Source organism: Camelina sativa, chromosome 5 (assembly GCF_000633955.1).
Source record: "Camelina sativa cultivar DH55 chromosome 5, Cs, whole genome shotgun sequence".
Classification (NCBI taxonomy): Eukaryota; Viridiplantae; Streptophyta; class Magnoliopsida; order Brassicales; family Brassicaceae; genus Camelina; species Camelina sativa.
Window position 1 is genome coordinate 21,826,594 of NC_025689.1, and position 13,824 is coordinate 21,840,417.

The 13,824-nt window shown below is 42.8% G+C and overlaps 1 pseudogene; it reads left to right on the forward strand.

The window, feature by feature from the left end:
- Positions 7,866-10,548, forward strand: LOC104787367 (annotated as a pseudogene).

The following is a 13,824-nucleotide window of genomic DNA, read 5'->3' on the forward strand; positions in this document are numbered from 1 at the left end:
CGCGAGGCTTGGTGGGTCCTCTCTCTGCTCCTCTTCTCTCTCTCTTTCCTCCTCCTCGGCGTGTTGATCCTCTTCCTCAACTGCTCTCTCAACCACCTTCTCAGCCTTCTCCGAAGCCGGTCTCTTCCCCCTTGCAATTGCGGCTCTACTCCTTGATCGAGAGGTTTGGATCTCCCCTTGTTCTTCTCCTTCAGTATTAGAATCGACCTCCATAGGGTCGGTAAGTGTCTTTTCGGACGTAGACAGGTCCCTACGTTGAGGAGATTGGCAGACAGCACTCGCCGTTGGACTCGGTGAGCGAACTCGGTGGCCTACTCGATCGTTTACATGAGCATCAGGTCGGGTGGTGGATCAGGTTGTGCATCGGGTTGGGGAGGCTAAACGTCCACCCAACGGTTGGGGATGTGGAACGTTTCCTCTTCCTTGAGATTCTCAAACTTCAGCGGCACCTCCTCCGTTTGTAGCAGCGGTGGAGGTGGATCTTCTTCCCTTCCTTTGGTAGGTTCTAGCGGTTGGCTCCATGTCGATTCCTTGAGAAGAAAAAGAAAGGCTAGTTCTTGAGGTTAATAGGGTTAGTCTCCAAAGAAAATCGAATAAGCTTGGAATCGAGAGAGAAGAATAGAAACTTATGGAAAACAAAAAGCTTAAGTGTTTAGGAGAGTCTTATCGGTGATGAAGAGGGAGAAGGGTTCGACTCCCTTAAATAGGCTAGGGTTTTGGTTGGTGGGCTTCACCGAGGGTGGGCTTTCTTGCTGCATTCGGACTTCACTCGCTACCCGAGCAGTGACACGATCAGGCGCATCGTGTACGGTGTCGGGTTGACCCTCGGGTTTACCAATTCCCTCTTTCCAATTTTCCATTTTTTTTTTATAAAATTGCAAAAAGAGAAAAATTAAATAAAAGTAAATAAAGCAAAAAAACTAAAATTAAAAGATACATTTGGGACTTCCTCCCAAGTGAGCTTGTTTAAAGTCACTAAGCTTGACTCTTCATGCTTCTTAAGCATGGGATCCATGTGGAAGAGGTTCTAGAATCCTCTCCACTACAGTAGGCTGGTTCAAAAGGTCTTCCAGATTTTGTCCAGGTTCCATGGCAAATGTGGTTTTGACCTCTTCAAGATGTTGCACTTTCCTTTGTTTGGTCTTGGTGGAAAAAGTTTGACCATCAATGGTTGACCTCTTAACCCCTTTCTTCACATCAAACTCCATCTTGAAATGCTCACCATGCTCTATCTTGATCTTGCCTTGTTTCACTTCGATCTCAGCACCAACTGTTGCCAAGAATGGTCTTCCTAGAATCAGTGGATCATCTGGTTCCTTGTCCATATCCAGGATCATGAAGTCGGTAGGCACTTCCAGTCTTCCAATCCTTAGAGGTAGATTCTCCAGAATGCCAATAGGATGCCTCACTGTTCTATCGGCTAGAACCAAATACAATTTAGTCGGTTTGAAATCGGTGAATCCAAGCTTATAGCAACTGAAAGTGGTATAATGCTAACCGAAGCTCTAAGATCACACAAACAGCTCTTGAAGATCCGAAGTCCTATCAAACACATCAATGTGAAAGAGCCAGGATCTTCAAGTTTTTCCTCAATTCTCACCTCAGGATCCAAGCAAACTCCACTTCTCAGGATTTCAAAACCGATCTCCTTGACAGCTTCCTTAACCTCATCCTCCAATTGAGCTGCTTCCTTGGCAGCTTCCTTCTGAAGCTCGTGTGGGGGCAAAAGTGCAGCATTGAACCTTTCCTCTAACTCCTCTCCTACCAGTGCAGGTGGTTGAGGCTGATCTCCCTTCTCAACATCTACTCGATGCATCATCCGATCAACACCATCGTGTAGGTCATCGGGTTCCACTTCGGGTTGTTCTTCAGTTTGTGATTCTCGAACCAGTGCTCGATCATCAACTCGATCAGTCTCTTTGGGTGAAGGCTCAGGTTCATACTCAGATATATAGTATTTGGCCTCATTTTTCATTTGGTTTTCGACATCCTCCCCATCTTGATCATCACTGTCCCCAGTGAGGTAATCCTCATAGTCATCATCTAGGAAAATGGCCTGAGCAGTCGCATAATCCTTAGGGTTTTGAACAGCTTTACCTGGCAGTTGATTGATCTTTGGTGCGGGTTGGTTGTTGTGGTGGCCTTCCAGGTATCGAATATTTGTGTTGAGTGATTCGTACTTGGCATTGAGGTCATTGTATCCTGAGTCGATCTTGTTACTCATCTCCGCGAACCATTTCGCGATGTCCATAGAAGCTGTAGCTTGATTCTGAATCATTTTCTGAATAAGACCGCGTAACTCGGCTTCTTGTGATTGGTTTGGTGGACCTTGGTGTTGTTGGAATCCAAGTGGTTGGTTGTAGGTCCCTGAGTACTGCTGCTTAGGTGCATAGCCTTGGTTGTACTGGACAAAAGGCTTCTGTTGAGTCTGATTCCCTTGAACTGCAGATGGGTAGGTTTGGTCCTGAGGATTCGCAACATTCGGGTTCCGACAAGACAGATTCGGATTCGGCTTAAAGTTGTTGTACCCTCTGTTGTAACCTCCTTGGTTGTTGATGTAGTTAACATCCTCTAGCTGCATAGTCTCCCCATCTTGTTGTTGAAACTGCTCTTCCTCAGATATAGCATGAACATGCTCCTGCTGGTTGAGGAGCTGATCGAGCTTGTCATTGAGGGCTTTCATGTCCCTCTTATACTTGGCATCTTCCTCTCCTGTAGATCGCACAGAGCGATCATATTCCTCATTGTAGTTTCCGTCAGATTGAGCCAAGTTCTCAACTAGGTCCCAACCTTCATCAACATCCTTGTTGAGGAAGTTACCATTACTTGAGGTGTCCAGCAATATCTGTATCTTGGGGACAACTCCTCTGTATAGTGTGCTCAGCAATGAAGCATTACTGAAACCGTGATGTGGACATCGAGTAGTGTACCCCTTGAAACGTTCTCAAGCTTCATTGAACGTTTCATTGTTCTTCTGTACAAAGCTGGAAATTTCATTTCGCAGCCTTGCGGTTTTGGATTTGGAGAAGAATTTGGCAAGGAATGCCTTCTTGCACGCTTCCCAAGTGGTGATGGACTCCTTAGGGAGCGATTTCTCCCAGATGTGTGCCTTATCTCCCAAAGAGAATGGGAAAAGCCTGAGCTTGAATCCATCTTCACTGACTCCATTTATCTTAGTGAGGCTACAGAGCCTATCAAATTCATCCAGATGATCCAATGGGTCCTCCATTGGCAGTCCATGAAACTTGTTGCTCTGTATCATCTGGATGAAACTACTCTTAATCTCAAAATTGTTGTTCTACACAGCTGGTGGCACAATGCCATTCCTCTGAGTGTGAGTAGTTGGAGCATCTCCTGCTCCTATGTTGGTCCGTGCTTGAGGAGCTGGTGGACCGTTCTGATTATTCATCGCCTCCTCAATGATTGCTGATTCCGGTTGAACTTGTTGTTGTCTGAGTAGCTAAGGTCTGTCGACGTTGTCGATCCACATGTATGTATCCGAGTGTGTACACGAGGATCAACTCGATCCAGGTGATCGAGTGACGGGTCGTGATGTGACTCGCGGACGCGGCTACGGATCGATGGAGGAATGTGGCTTCGGTCAAGTTGAGATCGGTGGAAGTTTCCTTGGCTAAGCTTTATCGAGACGAACCCAAGGAGGATTCAAACAACAGAAACAAGAGTTGAGGTGATTCCAACAAACGGTTCTCGGATCGTACGGATGCGGCTGAGCGAAGCGGATGAGGCTATTGGCCGGACTCGGTGGGAAGCGAAGGTGGAAGCGTTGCGAGATGGTATGGTGGGAGACTCGAGGACTGATGGCAAAGAACTCGAGGTTTACGAAGGTGGCTTGAAGATAGACTTGAGAGCTTGTGGAAGAGATCTCAAGGTTGGGATGATGGAATGAGTAAGATGAAAGATGGAATAGAGGTGGTTTGATGCAACGACACAAGAGGGCTGGCTCTTCTCTTGATACGGTCACTAACAAGCCATGAACCCGGTTCAAGGCTTGCTAGGGTCCTTTCCCTTAGACAATCCCAGATTGACTAATGAAAGGATGGAGACAAGTTCAAGAATCTCTCTTGAGGAAAATTTCTATTTATACAAGTCTGAGTTTTACATTGTGGGTTTAGGTCTTTATATAGATAGGCTTAAAAATGGAGACTCCTAACCCTAGGAATCGTGGCCTTGATCTAAACCACACATTTGTCCTCAAAAGTAAAAGCGAAAGTAAATCAAAGCAATGACCAAAACCAACGGTCATAGAAGAGTCTAGACTAAATTTAAAAGAAGGAAGGGGGATAGGGTCGCCACGTCATTGATTGAGGCGTGGCAATAGAATCTTCACTTCCTTGGCTCCCAAGCATGTCACTAAGTGTTTCCAAGTCTTGAGCCAAGTGGGATTGAAGTGGAGATGCACTAGAGTTTGCTGCCTCGTTAAAACCTCTTTGGTTAACCCATTGGGACAAACCCAAAGTAGGAAAAAGAGTACCGCTCCTTCTAATGGCTTAGGAATGTCTTCACACTGGCGTGGTGGTGAAGACACACAATTCAAGCTTCCCAAAGCTGGTTGTGTCTCAATGCTCTCTGGTGGTGATGCTACCCTCGGGTCCTTTGTGTGTAGGTTGAAGCTCGGCCTTGAAACTCAAGAGGTGACTTTGTCTTGCTCCTCCAAGTTGATTCTTCATTTGGTCGTCTTGCTGGAGCTCCCTTGGTCGTATTGTGGCTTCTGGGAGGGTCGCCGGTGCCTAGGCCGCGTTTGAGATAGGCGTTCTGTCCGTGTCCGATGCTTCTCGGTCATGCGTCCCGGAGCCATCCGGGACGTCTCGGTCGTCTCGGTCAGGGGCCGAACCCGTGATCACATCAGGTCAGATGGGTGCTCGGGTTGTACCTGAGATTCAAAACAAACAAAAGCGAAAGCAAACAAGTCAGTATCCGAAACAAATATAAACAAACGAACTTGATCTAGCAAGTCCTGAAATCCTAAACGTAGCAAAATTAAAACAACCAAATGGCAACGGCGCCAAATTGATAGACAGGTTTTCACCCAGGGTATCAATCCCCTATGTAGTTGTAGTACAAGGGGTTATCAATCCAAATGGTTGTGTATTGCTAGCAAGAAGGATATGATTAGTACAATACAAGTCAAGCCAAACAATTAAGGTTTGGGTTCTAACAGTCCTAAAATAAACAAAGTAAAAGAATATAAACAAGTAAACCACACGACCTAAGCACTCGATGCAAGCAATCGAGTACAGGATCGAGTGGGGGTGATCGAGTATGCAAGTAAGTTATGAACAGCTCGAGGTATTACTCGATGCAGGTTATCGTGTACCTGATCGGGTAACTGGTCGAGTAAGTAAAGAAAATGTAAACAAATAAAATACGTAAGTTCCTAAAGATGGGGGTAATCGAATTCTAAGTGTTCTAGACCAGTACGGATGCCTTACATGCCTCAAGCAATTATTTCCTAGACAATGAACCTCTAAAACCTTGCCACCACACTTTCGCACTAGCAACAATCAACCTTGAACATACTACCACACTGTCGCACTAGCAATATGAACAGCAGGCATTAAGAACAATTCATTTTTCTCAGTAAACTTAGACTCATCTGATTCTGTCACTCAGAGTTAAGTAAACCTCTAGCATTGACCTAATCAAGCATTTTATCTACTCCTTTCGGCCTGTAGCATTGTAAACGCCCTAGATCTAATCTCAACCTTACGGTCTATTGACAGCATTAAGAACATCAACCTAGAAGGAAATCTATCAATCATCACAATCAACTAAAACATCCTAACCGATCAAGAACACCTAATCATCTATCCCATCCCTAGAAACTTTGCTACACTACTCGGACACAGAAACGAATGACAAATCAATCATAATAAATGAAAATGACATTATATTAAAATATAGAGTAGAGTAGAAAGAGTATGGGATAAAGATCTAAGAAAACTACAAAATAAAAATGCAAAAACAAGAAGAAAAATTGTTGGGGTTCGGACTTGTTCTTGTAGCTCGATGGCTCCTTCGGGTACATGCTCGAGTTGTCCTTGTTTTTCCCCATTTTTGTCTCTTTAGCACATGTTTTCATCCAAAATATGCAAATATAGAAATGCAACACCCTAAATGCTCTAAAAGTTAATTCTTGCAGTAAATTACCTAAAAATACTAAGTTAGAGATATGAACAATGCAAAATATGGACAAAAAAGGATGGTAAAAACATGTAAATTAGAGTGTTATCAAAGCCTCTCTCCACTACACGCTGAACTGGATACTCTTCTCTAGGCAATGAAGTGTTTATCGCTCTTGGATATGGATAAGACTAATTTTCCAACAAATTGTTTAGATATTGTAGCTTACGTTAATATTGATAATTGACCTACATTTACATCAGAATTAAAGGATTTTAGGCATCATAGAAACTGATTTTGTAGTCTTTACATTCAATATCCATCGAGGAGATAATATCTATGCGGATAACCTTGCAAAAATGTGTAAAGTGCATGATCTCTGTATTTTTCATATAAATTTATTGGTATCTAGTTGGTTCTCTTTCGGAAAAATCACTTTTGATAATTTAATATTTAAGATTTAAATGTAGAAAAAGGAAATTGTAACCATAGAAAAGATATATTTTAACATTGAAACGGACTTCCATTGCTACAATGTTGAGTGATTACGCTTGAGTTGTGTACATAATAGTTAAGTTTTATTTTGTTTATTTTTTCCAAGTGACAAAAATTCTTCTTTTTGTGCTTCTTATTTTGTTCTCTCTCGAAGACTTAAAGTGTTGAAAGAGCGGCCAAGTGATCTCTCTTCCTCTCTCTCTTTCTCTCCACAAAGAACCAAACTTGTTCGGTCTTCGTTACCTCCTCACACGGAGAAAAATCTCACTTCCAATGCAAAGCTGAAACATCTCCTTTAGGTTAACCATAATCTCTCTTGCTTGTTCCTTCCTTCTCCTCACTAGTACCCGTTTTAGGTAATTCACGTTTCATCAAAACTTTACTGTGAATGCATAGCAAATCAGAGATAGATGTAAAAACAAGATGGACTTTGTACATGAAAGTATTCATCTTTTTCTTTTGTTTCCCCTGTAGAATTCATGTTTTCAAGTTTTGAGTATGCGTATAGATTTCAACTTTATGCTCCTTTGCTTTCAACTCGTCTTATCCCTTTACGTGGATTTACCTGTAACAACTGGATCATTGAGAAATTACATGTTTTTGTTGATGCTTTGTGGGATAGACCCTTGGTGTCTCTGATAAGCATGTTCTTGATTATGGGTTTTGGCTTTGAAAAAAATCAATTTTATGACTTTTATGTCGGTTACTTGGAATTTTGTGTGTGTCTATGGCTGAACCATGTCTCGGGTCTTCTGCAATTTCTCCTTGTACTTGAGTTCTTGATCCCAGACTTGTGGTTCTTAACCGATGTATTTGATTTAGCGTTTTAGTAATTCATCTTTGAATGCCTAGTTATGGTTTGATTTTAGTCTCCTCTTTCTTGTAATCGTGTTGAGACTTTAAGTGTTTGATGTACAATGTACCTATTTGCTTATCTGTTCTATGTGCTTTTCACCAAAAATATTAAGCTGCGTTTTGTTAATTTGGTGTTCATGCTTAGCTATCGTTAGTTTTCTAGTGTTCTTATTTGGTCTCATATGAGTCTTTCTCTTATTTGGTCTCTCGTCGCCTTTTGTTCTCTGCTTGTTACTTTAGTATGTTCTTGAAGGTTTTGTGTAACAGTGAATGAGTGAAACAGCTGTGTGATTTCTTCTTTGCAGTTTTTGTTTTTCCATTACCCTCAAAAGGTTGTCAAGTGACATATAGTTTGGTCTATGCAGACAGTTCTTATGATGGATGAAGAAAACAATCATATGGAAGATTCTTCTGACGTTGAATATGTCTGCGGAGATCCAAAAGTTAATATTCGTGTTGGAGACGTTTATCAGGTTGAGATACCTCCTATGATGTCTCATTCCCAACGTGCAGCACTTCTCTCAAATCATCTAGACTCTGATTCCTCTTGTTCCTTTCTCGTGGGACTACCTGTTGAAGTAATTTGGATAGACACCAAATGTAGAGATAAACATGGACTTAGAGATGATGATGTCGACATGAATGAATCTCTCAAATCTCTTAAATGAAAAAAGAAGCCGCAGAGGTGGGAGTGACGGGAACCTGGTATCAAGGCAACGGATGAATCTTGAAGCTGTGCCTGGGAAGTCATCCAGTTCTTGGGAGGAGTTGGAAGTAGATGGCTTTGTTCTTGGGCTGTATACATTTGGGAAGGACTTTGCTCAGGTGAAGAAGTTGTTAGAAAACAAAGAAATAGGAGATATACTTTCGTTTTACTACGGAAATTTTTACAAATCTGCTAAATACAAAATATGGTCTAAGAAGCGGAGCAAGAGATGCATACAAGGGAAGAAGCTCTATTCAGATTGGAGGCTACAACTGTTATTGTCCCGTTTGGTTCCATGCATTCCCGATGAACCAAACAAACAGAAGCTTGTGGATGTGAGTCTCTTTCTTCGCTTTATTACTATGAAAATATCCTTCAAGTGTATAACTACGCTTTAACAGGGTTTTTGTTGGCCATTAACAGGTCTCAAAGTCATTTGCTGATGGGAAAAATCTCTGGAGGAATATATTAGCGTGGTGAAGGAACTAGTGGGTCTTCGGTCTCTTGTAGAGGCTGTAGCAATTGGTAAACATAAGGAAGACCTAAAAGTTCTCACAATGGAACCTATAAAATGCAAAACAATGGTTTACAGTTTCTTCTGCGATTATATCTGGTTTAGGGAGTACAGTTCACTCACAGTTGATGGTATAATCAAAATATTTACTGGTGGTTCCCGTCTGAGCAAAGCTCGTTGCAATCATATCTTCTGGGACGCTTTATGGCCGCGTTTGCTACATAGAGGGTGGCATTCTGAGCAGCCAAAGGACCGAGGTTACATCGTCTTCATGGTTCCTGGGGTTAAGAAGTTTTCAAGACGGAAACTTGTAAAACGTGATCATTACTTTGATTCTATCAGTGCCATTCTCAAAAAGGTGGTTTCTGAGCCTAAGCTTCTTGAGTCTGAGACAGAAGAGACCAGGACTATCGATGGAATCAGTGATTGCAAAACTCTTCTTCTACTCATAGGAAGTTCACTGTTGTGGACACTTCTCGGGTTGTTTCAGGAGGAAAGTTCTGTGAATTAAGAGTTCCGAAGTCAGAATCTCTGGCTTCTCAATTGAAGGTTTGTCAAGGAGATAACAAATCCTCTATGGGAAGACTCCAAATGAAGTCGTTGGATAAACAGAAGCATGTCATGTTTGCTAATGAACATAAGTGGGAGAGGAGGCAAAAATGAAACTGGTGGATGACTCGATGAGATTCTTGATTGTGGATACAAGTGTGGAACAAGGTGGACATTTATCTGGTATAAGAAGATGGAAAAATTTGCCGGTTGCTGAGAATCCCTGCAAGATATCCAGTGGAGCCATTGGGGAATCATCACATAACCAATCTTGCACTACTAAAGATGTGAAGTGTGAGTATCTTAAGGGGAATGATTATGTTGTAAAGGAGGAAACTTTGGAGAATGTCCAACAAGGCAGTCAAAGAAGATTAAGAAGAGGTTCGCCTTGTTATCAAAATCTATCAACCTTCATTCGGTTAGTTCTCTCGTCTTGCCAAAACGTAGGCGGCTCAGTGCTGGTGTAAGGAAAGATATAATACGTTCTAGTGAAAGTTTAGCGTTGAAGCCACCTGCATTAGACTAGACAACCAGCTGCCACTATAAGTTATCTGTTGATTCTATGGACCTCAAGACTGAGCAATCAGAAAGTATACCAGCACAAGAACAAGAACCAAAAGGGTTCTGTTCATCAAAGGAACAGAGAGCTCTTCATGAAATCAGTCCATCAGAACAACAACAACAACAAGACGAATCAAATTGGTTGTGTTCGGACAAAAAATGCTCTTCTAAGGATCTGGAACCTGCCCAACAACAAGAACCTCCCAAGTCAGCCTCAGACAAGAATTCTCCGTCAACTGATAGTAGAACTACTCAAGAACGTGCATCATTAGAAAAACAAGAAGAAGAGCACAACCTACAGACAAACACAGACATTCCAAGAAGACAAAGTACAAGAAAGCGGCCATTGACGACTCATGCTCTGGAAGCTCTTGAATCATGCTTTCTTACACCAAAAAGCATGAAAACTACTACATCTAAACCGAGAAAACGCGAATGGTCTGCAAAGATCAAGCACTCAGCCAATGCGAGTAACACAACTAGGTAGACAATGGCTTTCTCGCAAACGAGGCCACAACAAGTAAACCGCTGGATCATATAGAGGATTCGGAACCGAGCTTTCTTGTGAATAAAGCAACGATGAAGAGTAAGCATGTGGATAAAATAGAGGATTCAAAGCAGGCTATTGTCGAGTTCCCTAAACTTCCTCCAATTGTTTTGAAACTTCCCTTTAGGCGTGATTGAAGAATCGTTGAAGACTGAAGTCTGAATCATTAGGGGCTTTTGATGATCTTAACGCTTGGACCTTCTCAAAAAAGTGTGTATAAAAGAAGAAAACTTTTTAGCCAGAATTTTTCTTTTCTTATTATTTCCTGGTGAAATCTGCTACTTATTTACATATCCATGACTAATCTCTTATTATTTTGGAACTCGTTTCTCATAACTCCTATTTGAATCAGAATTTTCCTGAATGTGCATTAGAACATGAACTTTGAAACGAACATGCGCTAATAACTTTATGGTTCACATTAAAAACATAGATATGTAGATACGATTTAAGTGGAGTGTAGTAAAGTCCCAGCAATTAATGTTTGTTCAAGGGCTGGTTGATGTTAGAGATACGTCAATGATTCTCATTCAATTCTCATTATTTGATTACTCTGTCTAGGATATTTGATTACTCTATTTTAGGAACCTTCTATAAATGGTTTAACCTAGAAGCTCTAGTCATCGAGTCTGTATAAATAGGGATTTGTACAAAACCTTAATATACAAGAACAATACTTCTTACATGGTACCAGAGCCATATTCGATACTCTAAAAAAAAATTTCCTTTCTTTTCTTCTCTCCCATCTCTTCTTCTTTCTTCTCTTTTCCGATCTCATCCTTCTTGCTCTCTGCTATTTTTCCATGGCTCAAAACACTGATGCTACTATTACACCTCACGATGCTCTCAACATAAATATGATCAACATCACAAAACTAACGCCCACCAACTATATCAGGTGGAGTCTCCAGGTACACTCCCTACTCGATGGCCATGACCTTGCTGGTTATGTTGATGGCTCAACCTCTATGCCTGCTCCGACAGTCACCGCCAATGACCAGACAACCACAAATCCTGACTACACCAAATGGCGGCGCCAGGACAAGCTAATCTATAGTGGCCTTATTGGTACGCTCTCTCCGTCCATTCAACTTGTTGTTACCAAGACCACAACTGCATCAGAAATGTGGACCAAACTTGCTGCCACATATGCTAATCCCAGCTGGGGACACATCCAGCAACTTCACCTTCAACTCAAGCAATATCCAAAAGGTGACAAGTCTGTCGATGATTATATGCAAGGCCTTACGACTCGCTTTGATCAACTTGCTCTCTTGGGCAAACCACTCGAACATGAAGAACAAGTTGAATTCATCCTTGCCGGCTTACCTGAAGACTATAATTTTGTTGTCGATCAGATTGAAGGACGTGAAAACCCTCCCTTAATCATTGAAGTTCATGAGAAGCTTCTCACTAGAGAAGGAAACTATTGATTGCTGCCTCCTCTGCCTCCACTCTTGTTTCAGCCTCTGCTAATGTCGCCTCACGCCAACACCAATCACGCATCTACAATGGGAAACACACTCAGCGACAAAATCACTCATGGAACAACAACAACCAGCAGTCGTACCAGTCTCCAAGACCTGACAATCGCTCTTCTCGTGGATATCAAGGCAAGTGCCAGTCATGCGGTGTTTTTGGTCATAGTGCTAAACGATGCGGTCAACTCAACCAGTATAATCATGCGTCTCAATCTGCCTTGCTCCAATCTCCTTTTCGTCCATGGCAGCCTCGCGCGAATCTAGCAACAGCCTCTTCTAGTCCATGGGTGATGGACAGTGGCTCCACTCATTACCTTATCAGTGATCTCTCTAATCATTCTCTTCACCAGCCCTACAATGGTGGTGATAATGTTCTCATCGGCGATGGGACTGGTCTCCCCATCACTCACACTGGTTCTGGCATTCTACCCTCTCCCTCTCGTCCCCTCTATCTCAATAATGTCTTATGCGTTCCAAATATAAAGAAAAACCTCATCTCTGTATATCGCTTATGCAACGCTAACAAGGTTTCTGTCGAATTTTTCCCTGCTTGGTTTCAGGTGAAGGAGCTGGGCTCGGGGGACCCGTTGCTCATCGGCAAGACCAGGGGTGAGTTGTACGAGTGGCCCGCCTCACCATCAACCCTCTCCTCTTTCTTTGCTTCCACCAAACCAATAATAACTACGGATGACTGGCACTGTCGTCTTGGTCATCCGTCCATTTCTATTACCAATACCGTTATTTCTCGTTTTCATTACCTTGCAAACAATCTGTAACCACAAACACCTTATGTTCAGATTGTTCTATCAATAAAGCACACAAACTACCTTTCTTTCACAACTCAGTTGTCTCCTTTCGTCCCCTTGAATACATCTACACAGATCTCTGAAGCTCTCCTATCCTCTCTATCAATAACTACAAATACTATCTCATGCTTGTAGACCATTACCGTCGATACACCTGGTTGTTCCCACTTAAACTCAAATTCGATGTTCGTGCAACTTTCCAAGCCTTCAAAGCCCTCGTTGAGAACCGCTTCTCCACTAAGATCATGACTCTCTACTCCGAAAATGGCGGTGAATTTCTTGCCCTTCGGTCATTCCTCTCCTCCGCTGGTATCTCTCATCTAACGTCTCCACCACACACGCCCGAGCATAACGGCATCTCCGAAAGGAAACATAGACATGTGGTGGAAACTGGTTTAACACTACTCACTCATGCTGCGATGCCTAAGACCTACTGGACGTATGCACTTGCAACTGCTACTTACCTCATTAATCCTCTTCCGACGCCGGTGATTGGTATGGAAACTCCGTTTCAGAAACTCTTTGGTACAACTCCGAATTACTCAAAGCTTCGTGTTTTTGGGTGTATTTGTTTCCCATGGCTCCGTCCCTACACATCCAACCAGCTAGAGGATCGATCAACGCCTTGTGTCTTCATTGGGTACTCACCAACTCAAAGTGCGTACATGTGCTTACAACCAAACACTGGCTGCATCTACATCTCCCGTCATGTGAAATTTGATGAAAAAGTCTTCCCTTTTAGTCGATCCACCTCTCTAATGTCCAAACCCTCTCCAACACCCGACCATGTCTCAATCGCCTTTCAACCATTCACCAAAGTTCCTCTTCAAATTCCACCAAATCCCTTGCCACCGCCCTCGCCTCCACCGTCCCTGGTCTTACCGACGATGCCGGGATTAACGCGCTCAGCTTCTCACCAGGTAAGTGAATCTTCGACACAACCTTTAGCCACCTCTCCATCAGTTCTGGTGTCGAACACCACTCCTTCGCCATCTACAACATCAGGCCCAACATCGGCCCATTCGCATACAACTCCACCTCGAAGCCAAATTCCGGATTCAGGGCCCAGTCCATCACCACCATCGTCTCACGATGTTTCCTCTGCTCCTGCGACAAACTCTGTTCCTCCTTCCTCGAGCTCGTCTTCTGATTCGGATGCCTCTGACGAC